Raw genomic sequence first — 13,459 nt, forward strand, 5'->3', positions numbered from 1 at the left:
CCTTTCTTCAAATTGAGTGAGTGAACATAATGCATGAATCACACTTTTTGTTTCATTGGAACTTTAGGGACTCTTTTTGAGGGAGCTTGTTTGCTGTTTTCAACAACAGGTTGATTAATCAATTTTCCTGTCCTGCTATTCTGTGATTTATGATTTGTTTCTGTAAGGCAGTTTAAATTCTAGGTCTCATCAGTTAAATTATATTTTTGGATCCTAACAAGACATTAAATTACATATTAAAAATTAAAGAGCTCTCCCTGTTCATCATATCAGGACTCATGCTCTCTTTTATTTTGTTCTGGAGGAGGGGAGAGGGGTGAGAATGTCTTGGAAAGAGCCCCTGCATTCACCTTCCTCATGATTCTTTTCATTCGAAGGGTCCCATGTTTTAGGTATTTGAAACAGCAAACTCAGGACTCCATATGGACACTGAAGAGAGAGATTTAGGAGCTCAGACACCATCTTGTTCCCCATCGTGGTCTCACACCCATCTCTCCAAGGAAGCCAACATATATGCCTGGTTCTGCCTTATTTCATGGAAGCTATAAGGGCAAATAAACAGATTGGGTGTTTTTATGAAAGATCTCAACATTCAGAGATCTTCTCTGAAGCAGGGACCTAAATATAATTTGGGATAATGGCACCCCAATACCCTGTAGTTTGGAATCTGTCCTGTTTCTGACCTCATTCCCTTGGACTCCTTCCCAAGACTTGTGTCCCTTGATTATCTCATGGTGTTGCCATCTGGTCACTGCCACTCACCTCTTGGGGACTTGGCCAAAGCATTCAGATGAACAGGGAAATCAGTTTAAAGAAATAATCAGAAATCCAGGATGTGTCTTGGTACTGTGCAATTACTTTACTTCAGGAAAATCAGCATGCTTTATTGACCCCAAATGAAGGAAGTATGAGATGGAGAGCAATTTATGCAAAAAATATCAGGCCCCCAAGTAAAATCATTTTCCTGTTTTGTCATTTTGCACTGAGTTCAGCACATCACTTCAGTTTTCATGCTTCCCTGGAATGTCAACCAGTGTTTTCCTTCTAAAAAATGGTATGTGAAGATAATAAATGAGTCAAGAGTCTTCCACTGGAATTTAAATTTAATGTGGACACAGCATCAACATAGACCCAATTCTGTCTTAAACTTGCAGCTCATCAGAGTGTTATTACTATCATCTCTATGTAAACTATAGGTCACATTTGTTGGAAGTTTTTATTTAAAGGAACATAGTAGAATGTACTTGATTCAATTTAGAAATCTCAATAAATGATGTAATTTCTAAATACTCTTTATTTTATTTCCTTGCTGTAACATTTGCTTTTGTGTTCTAAATTGAGGGAGTGCTGTATCAAGGAAAAAGCGTGGCTTTAGAATTAGAAAGTAATGGATTCTAATCAATATTGAAGGGAAATCATCACTGCACCTCAAGTTATCATCAGTCAAATGGGAAGAATGCAAACATGTAGAGTTGTTGAACAATTAAATAAATAACTTTTTGATAGCGTAATGGAATGACCAATATCTTGCTATTATTATTATTATTATTATTAATAGGACCCATTTTTCTACCCAAGTTGTGAATACATTGAGAAATAAGCCAGGCTTATTGACCAGGGAGTTCAAAATAACACCATTAGTATTGCAATAGCTGTGCTGATGTTTCAGCTTTGCGACATAAGCATATTCAGGCACAAAGGGGCAGAGGAGTCCTGCTCCAGGGTTGCTGCTCTCCTCCAGGAAACACAGGGGTGAAGCAAGTGCAGAATAGAAAAGAAGTGATGCTGCTGCTGTCATAGGTGCACCCCTGCTGGTCCCTTCTTCCCTTTCTCCCCACTGTTCACCCTGGGGGACTGAGCCGAAAAGATTGAGTCTGATTGCTTTTTTTTCATTGGGTTTAGCCAATGAAGAGCCCTAGGAGGAATTCAAAGAGGGAGTGGAGATAGGTGTGGGTATTTATTCCCTGGACTTCCTCCCTGAATGGTCAGCTCAGGCATGTTGAGTCACTTCACTGAAGGTCACTGCTCTTCTTCATGAGCTGATGAATTGAACACGATTGCTTTAGTCAGGTTCTCCAGAGACCAGAACCGATAAGAATGTACTGTATGTATATCTATATGTACTATATCTATATCTGTATCCTTTATATCTATGAATGAGAGAAGAGAGAGAAAGATTTTAAGGAACTGGCTCACATGATGTAGAGGCTGGTGAGTCTAAGATCTGCAGGGCGGTGGGCCAGCTGGACACCCAGTGAAGCACTGATGTTGCATCCTCATATCTGAAGGCCATCTGGAGATAGATTCCCTTCCTCCTCACAGGATGGCCATCTTTTCACTTAAGACTTTACTGATTGGAAGAGGCTTATTCACATTATGGAGAGTCATCTGCTTTACTCACGGTTTACTGATTTAAATGTTAACCTCAGCGAAAGGACACCTTTGCAATGACATCTAGACTGATGTTGGAACAAAAACTGGGCACCATGGCCTGGACAAGTTACATGTAAAATTAATGAGAACACTGTCTTTCCCGCTGGTTCCAGTAACCACTCCATCCCATCATGTCTTTGGGTTCAGGTACGATGACAGCTTGGCCACTACCAGTTCTAAGTTGTTGCATGATCACTTGTGTTCCACTATATTCCAGCCTTTGCAAGAATTCACTATACATGCAAATCCTCCTTGAATTATTGTATTTTACATGTATTGTCTGTTTTTTTATCAAACCTCTCACAAATATAATTATTGATATTAGATCGGAGCCCAGGATATGGACACTGGAAATGAAATTCTGAGATTGGATTGCACATATATATAATCATGTATAATGAAAGGCTTATATAAGGAAACCTTATATAAAATGTGGCCTAATCTCTGTGTGGGAGGACGCAAAGTGGGTGATTTATGCCATGTGATGAGCATATTTCATTCTAATTATCACTGTAGTAGCATGAGATGAAGAGCAGGTGGGGGGTCAAGGTGACAGTAGCTCAAATAGCTGTGATATTTAGCTGCTGAGGAGAAAAAGGCAGCATACATAGAAAAAAAGAGAAATGGAAAATTCTGAACAGGCACCTGAGGCAGCTTGAGGAAAACCCAAAGGCTCTCATGACAACTTAGAAGATGTCCCTCATCTCCAAGTGGCTTTGAAGAAGTCACAGGTGGATGTAGCAGGGAAATAAGCCCAGGAGTGGATTGCAAGGTGTTTTAACCAAGGTTTTGTCTTTACTCAAAAAGCAGAGCCTGCGACCAGGGCTTTTGTGCAGACAGTTCATTTCGGGAATAACACCCACCCAAACGCAAGAGAAGGGGAGAGGGGAGACTGAAGCATGGAATGAGGGAAAGTCACACAGACGTGCATGACACAATTGTCACCATTGAGAACTGAGGCTTCATCTCATGGGGATAAAGAAGTTTTGCACTCAAGGGCTGAAAAGATGGAACATTTAGATACCAGCTCCCAGCCTCCATTGCTAAGGGTGGCCTCATATTGTGTGAACTCACTAGAAATTGTAGGTAGGCACCGTACAAATTAATAAACAGAAACATTAATTGAAATGGAGTTGGGGGTCAGAAGGGAAAGCTCTCATGCCCCATGATGACAGCAGAGCCCAGCAGGAAGAAGAGAGACTCCTCTCGCTTCCTGGCAAGAACACGGCCAACGAGAGACGGTCACAACCCAGCCAATGAGAAGCCTCTCTACTTGACACTCTCACTTCTTCCAATGGACTCCATGGACCACAGCCCTCCCACCTCCCTCTTCCCCTCTTTAAAAGAGTTCTCCTCTCCTTGTGGTGTTGCAGACCCTGAATTGCAATTCTTTCTTATCTCAAATAAAGCTACTTTTGCTGGAAGAATTACTGTCAGTCTCTTTGCTTTAGGTCAATAGCACACACAAGAGCCCCAAGTAAATATACCAGCACAGAGTCACACACTGTGTGTCATGGAGGCCTCAGACAGAAAGAACTCCTCTGCATCCTGCAAAGGGATTTGATTCCGTGATGATGATGGCCATATTAGGAGCCCAGGACAGTGAAGGCCCAGGGTCCACACTGAACCATCAGAGACAAGGTGGGAAGATTTACCAAAATAATCCACATTGTTAATCAGAGTTTTCACAAGAACAGAGGTTTGTGCAGGGTTGTCAGATTTAAGGGAAAAGAGCACGGGGTGTCCAGTAAAATTTGAATTTCAGATAAACAGCACACTTTTAAATATAAGTATGTTTCATTCAATACTTAACTAAAAACTTTGTGTTTATCTGAAATTGAAATGTAACTGGTCATCCTGTATTTTATTTGGCAACCCTAGATCTGTGGCAACAGCAAAATTGTTACTGGAAGGGGACCCCCTCCAGGGCCTTAGAGCAGGCTCTTGTAACTGAATTGTCTGAGGAGACACATGTACTGACAAAGCAAAAGACTTTTTTGGGAAAGAGTGTGCGGGCAGAGAGCAGATGGGTAAAGGAACCCAGGAGGACCACTCTTCCATGTGGCTCACAGTCTCAGGTTTTATGGTGATGGGGTTAGTTTCCAGGTGATCTCTGGTCAATCATCTTGCTCGTGTCCATATTTTGTCTGACTTAGGGTCCTTCCTGGTGGTGCATGCATCTCTCAGCCAAGATGGATTCCAGTGCAAAGGTCTCTGGGAGGTTGGCAGGACATATTATGGGCTGGCCTCTTCTTCCTCTTGGCCCCTCCTGAATTCCTCCAACTGGACGTGTGGTAGCTTGTTGGTTCCGTGTTTCTTATCGGGTCCTCCTGTTGTGATATAACTTATGCAAACATCATTATTGTGCCTGGCCAGGGCAAGTGGTTTTGGTCAATTGTTCCCTAACAAATGACAATAATACCTCTTGAAATAAAAGTAATTGTCAATCTATTAAAGTTCTTCTTCACATCAACTTATTCTGACTTCCAGATACCTGCAAGGAAACAATGGTTCACTGGTTAGAATAGGGCCTTGACCTCTTCTGTCTAAGAATGGGTTCCAGTTGGACCGTGGGTCCACAGTGTGGTTTTTTTCTCAGTTCCATGGAGTAAAGGTCGTTGTGGTAAGAAAAGTCAAATGGAAGCCCCTCAGATGAACCCTCTGCACATCCACATATGAGCCCAGAGCATGACTACATCCCTAGGGAATTTCCAGGAATTATTGTTACACTGAAGACTAATTCTACCACGTCCCCATTTCCTGCAGAAAATCAACTTAGCCTCTGACACTAGACATAATTATTGTCCTGGAAATTCTTAACAGGAAGGGAATTCAGAGACAGTTTGCAATGGCATAGGCAGCAGAACATCTTTATTGTCTCGTTTCAAGTCGGTGTCCCCTCTCTTGCTCTTGCCAAACTATGGGCCAGAGGGATCTTGATCAGCTCGACGAGGTCCTATATAATTTCTTGCTGGTTCATTACTTTGATAACATTGACCCAGAGAATAGGAAGTAATAAGCACTCAGATACTTTAATAAGAGGTGAGAAATAAGGCCAGTGAACGTTCAGAACCTGCCATATTGGTAAAGTCTATGGAGATATTGTAGGCAGGGGAGTGTTAGGATATTGACTCTAATCAAATGAGATGCAAAATATAAAGATGCACAGGTACCCTCTGCAAAATATAAAGACACACAGCCCTTGGAGGGGTTTGGGATGTGCTGCTCTGGCCCATTTTACCTTGTAAGTGTCAAGCCTGGCAGTTTGGACTGGGAAAGAGCAGAGGCATGAAAGCTCTCCACAGCAAGCCCAGGGGGCTGGAAAATGCCCTGGCACTTGGGCCTGAGGACCCGGCAACACTGAGAGGATTAGTGGTGTCTGGGGCAGGCAGAAGTACTGTGTAGGGGTCTCTGAAAAATGCCAGAAGGAGAAAGAAAGTTCAGACAACAAGGATTTTTGGAGTAAGGCTCTGGCTTTCTATGCTGACAGACGTTCTCTCATTAAAAAGCAGCTTTTACCTTGTTATTCGGGCCATAGTAGAGACTGACTGTGGAATGCTGAAACATTTCAGGACCCAAGCTGTCATAAGGAACTAGATGTGACTTGAAACAACAAGATGTATAATAGGAATTTCATAGCCACATACCATATAAAAATTGTTAAAGGCATATAGAAAGTCCTGCTGCATGAGGAGGTTGTTTAGACTCTGGGTACCTGCTCCCATGGCTTTGCTCCTTATGTGTGCCCACCCTGCAGCCTCCTGGGGAGGCCCTGCAGCTGTCAGCAGAGGACGAGCAGGCCTGGAACTGGGTCGCCAGTGCCACAGACAGCAACTAGGCCAGCACCTGCCACAGACATTCAACCCTACCCAGTGGTAAACTTGCTCAGCAGGCAGGGTTTGGGGTGACAAATTCAGCAGTCCACTTTGAGTGGAAAGATATGTTTATTTATATTAATTACCAGAGGAAGATTGAATTGCTATTAAATTATGTTTTGAATCTGGTAGATTCAATAGAACACCTTCTGGTACTTCCTTACCTAACAGTACTTTTTGATACAAAGCTGCAGGAATCTGAGAAGCTGTGCAGCAAAGACTCAGCAAGTGGTTAATGCTGGCCTCAGAACTTACTCTCCTGGGAGGCAGATGTGCCTACCTGCCATCTCCTTTCTACAGCAGAGACGTTGGTCTCAATGTTTTATTTGAATATTGATAAATATGCAAAGTGACAACAGGTTTTGTTTGAGTTGCCTCTTTCTCTAATATATTCAAGACCAGCTAATTGTCACCTCTACTTCAAGGCAGGTTTTTTTCTGGATTATTAACAAAGCATGAAGTCTTCCTTTGGGACAAGAGTGCTGTGTCATGGGACTCTTGCTATAAATTTGTCTAGGGAATTGCCATGGAATAGTCTAGGGCTAGGAAACCTGCCTACTAAGGACTGTTTCTCCCCACCACCCCATGTGATTAAGCAATCCAGAAATAACTGGGGACCATGAGGTCTAAGTAGAGGGTGTCATTTGGGCCCGTGGACAGGTCACAGGGATCCCACATTAGCCCCTTATATTTCCCTCTTTGGTGTAACCACCAGATGGAGTTTGAGTTGGCTGGTCTTCAGCTGCTTACATAGACTGAGAAGTAATAAGTGCATAGAAGACTTTACTTGGTGCCTTTGAGTTTGAAAACAGGATAAATTCTTCTTCTTCTTAATATGGATGAGGCTGCTAGAAGAAAATACACTTTGTCTACAGCCTAACCTTCACCTGTGACAAGCCTGCCTGGGTAAGGCTGCCTCTGCATGGGAAGTTTAGTAGCTTGGGTTCTGAGGTCTCTACATCTGTAGACCCAGTGTGGTCAAGACCTCATCCTGCTCAGTTGCCAATAGCCACAGCTCACAGAGACCCAAGTCCTGCCATGGTGTTGCCTGCCAGGATGCCTGCAAAGCTAGCATTTGTGGAAGTCGCCCACAGGCTTACATTAACTAAGGCCCTCTTGACCTATGTCTCTGCAGAGACCTCTAACTCTAACTTCCAACAAGGCCTGAAGCTCACCCCTTACACACTTTTGCTTGAATAGGGTATTTACAACTAAAAAACAATCACTTGTCTTTGAGCAAAGCTGTAGCCATCAATCAAGGTCATTCACCCACATGTCTCAGGGCATGCGGTCTCCTGCCTAGGCTAAAGCAGTGAACCCAGGCCTCGATTTGCCCCCACACACAACGACCCATGGTAAAATGTCCCACTCATGCACTGAGTCAAAACCCAACGACCTGAGCACAGCAAAGTCTCAACAGGCCCATGTATTATTTTCACTCTTTATATTCTATTTTATTTCTTGATGTTGCCAGAGCGTGTCCCAAATATTGGGGGGGTGTCTTCAAGGGGCCAAATAAATAAATACCACTTTTACATCAACATCCTGAACAAACTGGGTAATAAAACCATGGACTATACGCACATTCTTCACCCCCTCCCTCTTTCCCTTGTTCTTACCTAAAATTAGGCATCCCACTGTGAAACATCACCATTTCTCTTGCTACTTGATGACATCATTCCAACAATTTTATCCTCTCTCTTCTGCATTTATTTATTCATTGAAAAGTATTTATTAAGTATCTGTTTGTGCCAGATGTCATTTTAAGTGCTAGAGACACATAGTAAGCAAAATCAGTGTTGGTGAGGGTGTGGAGAAAAGGGAATCCTTGTGTAGTGTTGGTGGGAATGTACATTGGTGCAGCCACTGTAGAAAACAGTATGGAGATTCCTCAAAAAATTAAAAATAGAACTATCATATGATCCAGCAATTCCACTCCTGGGTATATATATCCAAAGAAAATGAAAACACTAATTAGAAAATATACATGCACCCTAATTTTCATAGCAGCATTATTTATAATAGCCAAGATATGGAAGCAAACTGTGTGTGTGTGTGTGTGTGTGTGTGTGTGTGTGTAATGGAATATTACTCAGCCATAAAAAAGAATGAAATATTGTCATTTTCAACAACATGGATGGACCTGGAAGATATTATACTTAGTGAAGTAAGTCAGACAAAGACAAAAACTGTGTGTCTTCACATATATGTGGAATCTAAAAAGTAAAACAAATGAATATAACAAAAAATAAACGGACTCATAGTTACTAAGAACAAACAAGTGGTTACCAGAGGGAAGAGAGAGGGGGGAGGGACAAAATAGGAGTAGAGGATTAAGAGGTACAAATAAATAAGCTACAAGGATGTATTGTACAGCACAGGGAATATAGCCAATATTTTATAATAACTTTAAATGGAGTATAATCTATAAAAATATTGAATCACTATGTTGTACACATGAAATTAATATAATATTGTATTGTAAATCAACTATACTTCAATAAAAAAAGTACTAGCAGACCTTTTTTGTATGGAGACATTTACTTAGAGAATTGGAATTAAGAGTGCCGAGGAGTACTGTAATTGTAAATAGAGCATCAGAACAACCAGACTCAGAGTATGACATTTCATCAAAGACCACACATGTGGAATTCAGTGTGGCTGGCTGTGAGAAGGATGCTCCAGAAGGTATAAGAGGGAGTGTAAAGGGCCCTGAGGTGGGAAATGTTCCTGGCTGACGTACAAGAAGAAGGATGAGGGGGAGAGGAGAAACAAGAGGGTGGGATCAGGTCAGCCTCCGTGGCTTTGCTCTGCATGAGGTGTGAGTCTGCAGGGGAGTGTTGCACAGGGGGTTGGTATGCTCTTTCGGTTTTCAAAAGATCATTCTGGTCCCCGGGAGGAGAATAGTGTTCAAGGTAACGGTGGAAGCTGGGATACCAGTTACATGGCTCTTGCAATCGCCCAGATGTGAAGAAAACAGTGGCCTGGCCCAGGCTGGTGGCAAAGAAAATGTGATAAGTCTTTGGATGGAATTTGTACTCAGAAGTATAGGAAAGATACAGGGTTTCCTCTGTTCACCGGCACATGGCCATCTTTGGGTAGAGCCATGGAATATTCTCCTCCAGGCTCCTGTTTGCATAACACTGAGCCGTGACTTCTCCACACAAGTACCACTGTAGAACCAGAGGCCAGCACCACCTCCAGCTCCTTCTCTACTCCATGTTTTTTATAAAAACTGATAGAAGTCAGCACTTTGCTAACCTAAGTTTTTACAGCCTTAAATAGTTAAGTTGATACCTAAATATATATATATAAGCGTTACCTGACATTCAAATTACGCTGGGACCCTCAACTTAGTCTGAGTTAGTTCAGTTTTGTCATCTGATAACAAATTCAATTGCATGCCTTTTCTCTTAGCTTGATATATACACATATCTCATAAATAATTGCACTGATTTTTCAAATCCCAATATATTAGGTTATATTCTTTTCCTAATTTTGTCCTTCACAAAAGCAACTATTTCCTTGTAAAATGTGCCTATTTTAATTCATTTCTTTAGGTCAGTTTGCATTTTCCATCTTTACTAATGTTGTCACCATCTTTCATTAACCATCAACAGGAAATTGCATTTACTTGAAGCCTATTCCTTTCATCATATAATTAATTAAGAAGTTAATTAATATCAGGCATATTGTTGGCCTCTGTGACGCTTCATTAAATACTTCCTTCCTAAAGACACTGTCATTTATTTTAGTTGTCATTAATGGTCTTTGAACTTCAGTTCTTTTTAATGTCAAAACTCATATTTAAACCACATTGAATTAATTTTGCAGGTGAAACTTCATCCAAAGGTTATTGCATTAATTATTGGTTAAAAGCCATTTATTGTCTTCTGATATCTGGGTTCAGTTTTTTTGACTACCCTCAAATTCCAGACACTGATATGGCAATTCAAAATTTGCCAGGCAGTTTCTATTGTTATATAATATATATAATAATATATTATATAACAATATATTATAAATATTATATATTATAATATATAAATGTATGTTATATATGTATATTATAATATATAGTGTATATATATATATATATATATATATATATATATATATATAAAGTTTTATTTTTAAAGTAATGAGCAAAATCCCCTTCAGTCCTGACATGTTTATTGGAAATTCCTACTATCTCGTTGACTTTACAGAAACTTGATTATATTCTCCTATATATTTCCCTTTATATATATATATTTTTTTTAATCTTATATTGTTTGCCTTCCACAGGTTTATATCTCTGAGAACTTGGGGTAGGGTTCTCCTGCTGTCCACCGCTGCTTCGAGGTAATATATTTTTGTCCGTGTTGACTCAAGCTGTACTCCACTAAGAGTCAGCCCTCTACCTGACACCTCAGTCCCCGGATTCCCTGAAGCTGGGTGAGGGCACCCCTGTGCCTCTAGCACCTCATCACCTTGTGTTTGTTACTGTCTTTGGGGTGTGCCTCCCTCGTACCTCAAGCCTGGAACAGGGATGAATATCCCCCAAGTAGACCATCCTGGATATGGGCACCCCTTCCTGCTGCTTCCCAGGGCCCCTCTGGGTGAGGGGATTGATGGATGTCAGCATTCTGGAGCTGTTGCAGCTTTAAATCTTTTGCCTGATGGAGTTCGCTGCTTTCCTGGAAACATAAAGGGGCCTTTCTGGCTCTCAGAGTCCCATCACCCACCAAATGTCAGCCTAGAGTGGTGTGTTGGAACTTTGCTTTGGGATAGAGCTCTGAGTGGTGGTGTCCACATCAGCCCAGCATTCTGAAGGTAGCACACGGAGCAGCCTGTAGATTTTCTCCCCCAGTTTCATTCCTAATTCTTATGACATGTATTCAAGTATTACATATACATACAGGAAAGTATAGATTCACAGGTGTCCAGCTTGATGGATGTGTATAGAGTGAATGTGCCTATAACTTCTCTTTCCCCACTTTACCAAAACTCCTTTTTCCATATCACCAACAACCTCCATGTTGCCAGATTTAAATACTCCTCTCTCCTCTTCCAGGGCCTTCATCCCTGACTTTATTTTTTATTGCAGTATAGTTGATATACAATGTTGCATTAGTTTCTGGTGCACAGCTAAGTGATTCATATATATATATATATATATATATATATATATATATATATATTCTATTTCATATTCTTTTCCATTATGGTTTATCACAGGATATTAAATATAGTTCCCTGTGCTATACAGTAGGACCTTGTTGTTTATCCATTCTATATATAATAGTTTACATCTGTTAATCCCAAACTCCTAGTCTTTCCCTCCCTCACACCCCTCCCCCTTGACAACCACAAGTCTGTTCTCAATTTCTGTGAGTCTGTTTCTATTTCGTAGATAAGTTCATTTTTGTCATATTTTAGATTCCACATATAAGTGATATCATATGGTATTTGTCTTTCTCTTTCTGACTTACTTTGCTTAGTATGATAATCTTTAGTTGCATCCATGTTGCTGCAAATGGCATTATTTCATTCTTTTCTATGGCTGAGTAACATTGCATTGTATATAGGTACCACATCTTCTTTATCCATTCATCTGTTGATAGACATTTAGGTTGTTTCCATCTTGGCTATTGTAAATAGTGCTGCTATGAACATAGGGTGCATGTACCTTTTCAAATTAAAGTTTTCTCCAGATATATGCCCAGGAGTGGGTTTGCAGGATCATATGGTAGCTCTATTTTTAGTTTTTTTAAGGAACTTACATACTGCTCTCCATAGTGGCTGCACCAGTTTACATTCCCATCAACAGTGCAGGAGGGTTCCCTTTTCTTCACACCCTCTGTAGCATAAAATACTCCTCTCTCTTCATCTACTGAAACTTGCAGCTTCAACAGATTTGAAATCTATGCTCTTTTCCATAACAGTCAACTCTGCTGGATTCTCTGATGATGCATTCTCTTGGTTTTCCTCCAGCCCCTCCTCTTCTGGTTTTTTTATCCCACAGCTAAATGTTACCCATTACCATTCTCAACCCAGCGCCTTCAACTCCTTTCTCTTTCTATTCTCCCCCTGGTTCATCTCAGCCATTTTCTTGCCCTATTTGGTATCTGATGTTGGTGTCCTGATCCTCTGTTTTGTCTATGTCCAGCATGTCCTCTTGGATGACCTAGACAACCCAAAATAACATGCCGCAAAATAAATCTCCACATCCCACCCTCAATTCTGAGCCCATTCTCATCCCAGTCGTCTCTCACCTAATTCTTAGGAAATGAAAGCCCCAACCACTCAGCTATCTAAGACCCAACAGAGAAGTAATCCTTCAAGCCTCTCTTTCTCTCAGTCAAATTTTCAATGAGCCCAGTCATCTTGACATCTTGAGAATCTCTTTTTTGTTTTTATTTAAATCCATCTGCCACCATATTTTCCAAATATACCACCTTTTCTTGGTGAATGGCTACAATCGTCTCTTATTGAAGTCTCAATTTCCTCTCCTTTCTTCCTCAAATCTACTCTTCACTTAGACAATGTAGCAACAGCAATTATTTTCATCAATACTGTTGACCCTTGAAAAAAACACGGGTTCATAAATTGAGCGTGATGCTTCTACTTAAATGGTTCAAGGGACATAATTAATAAAATCCAAAGTCTTTGTTGAGCCTTAGAATTTCCTGTGTCCTTTGACCTTTGATGAACTCCATAAGCTCATCCAGCCCACTTCTCCTCACCTGCTACGTTCTTGCCATGTGCCCTGCTTGGGGAAGCATCTTCCCTCTCAGTTCAAAGCCTTCATCCACACCATTATCTTGTGTGGAACATTCATTCATGGCCTTCTCAAGGTCCATTCCCTCTCATCTTTCAGAAACTGGTTTAAATGCTGCATTATCAGGAAGCTCTTTTGCCAATATAGACTCTCCCATTTTCTTTTGTAGACCCTCTACAAAAGAGAGGGTGAGGAGTATATTTCACAAGTTTTAATGAAAATATGTGTGCTTTTTTTGTTTGTATTATTTCTATTGTCTGTCACCCCCACAGAGTGCAAACTTCATAAGGTCAGAGGCTAGGTTTGTTAAATCTACTATTGCTTTACCTGTGCAGAGTATTGTGTCTGACACATGGTAGATACACATTACATAACTATTTCATAAATG

Source organism: Balaenoptera ricei, chromosome 9 (assembly GCF_028023285.1).
Source record: "Balaenoptera ricei isolate mBalRic1 chromosome 9, mBalRic1.hap2, whole genome shotgun sequence".
In the NCBI taxonomy this organism is placed as follows: Eukaryota; Metazoa; Chordata; class Mammalia; order Artiodactyla; family Balaenopteridae; genus Balaenoptera; species Balaenoptera ricei.